Source organism: Meleagris gallopavo, chromosome 21 (assembly GCF_000146605.3).
Source record: "Meleagris gallopavo isolate NT-WF06-2002-E0010 breed Aviagen turkey brand Nicholas breeding stock chromosome 21, Turkey_5.1, whole genome shotgun sequence".
Lineage (NCBI taxonomy): Eukaryota > Metazoa > Chordata > Aves > Galliformes > Phasianidae > Meleagris > Meleagris gallopavo.
In genome coordinates this window covers 1,683,290-1,684,169 of record NC_015031.2, presented here as the reverse complement: position 1 = coordinate 1,684,169, position 880 = coordinate 1,683,290, and positions in this window count along the sequence as shown.

Below are 880 nucleotides of genomic sequence, written 5' to 3'. Positions count from 1 at the left end.
ACCAGAGCATTCCAGCTCAAGGTTTAGGCTGCTGGTTTCCAAAATGGAATTCAGCAGGTGGGTTAAGATATCTGTTCCTTACCAACACCAGACTTCAACTCGTCACTCTGTAAGCACTCAGGATGTTGACTGGAACAGCATCTTATGAAGCACTGGAAGAGGAACTGATCTTTACATGCAGTAAAAATAAAGAGCGAGCTGCGTATCTGGCAAAATTCCCCTTTCTTCCATTTGTTATTTTTAGCCAGCTGATCTATTGGCTTGGTGCTCAGCACACCCCCTGCACTCTTACAGCACACGTTTTCTGCCCACCATTCACACTTGAACATTGCTGGACAAGAACACAAATTGGAAGCTGACACTTCAATATGGCACTGAAGAAATCTCATCCCCACCTTGGAAAAGGATACACAAAAAATGATTTTTCTTCTCCGACACAACCACAAACCCCATGGAACTCAGCCCCACGCAGAGCCAAAACCACCAATGTAAATGTTTGCTGCTTGGACTCAGGTCTCACCTTAATAAAGACAGCCCACGCGTGATTGTGTTTGTATAAAAGATATTTACTTCAATTATCACACCTAGGGTGCTAGTGAATAATAATAATAATAATACATCGTGTGAGTTTCATACAGTGATATTGCTTCTCCATATCATATAGGGACCGTTGTACAGTGCTGAGAACAAACATTATATGGCTAACCAAACAAAGACAGATAAACAATGCCATTCTGCTGACGGAGGGAGCGCTCCCCGCTACTGCCAGCCATATAAACTCTTACTTTTCTTTATGTTTAAACAAATACCAAGAAATAAAATGTTACAAAAGATGAGTCACAGCAACACAACGTGGGCTTCTCGAAGCTACTTGTACAAA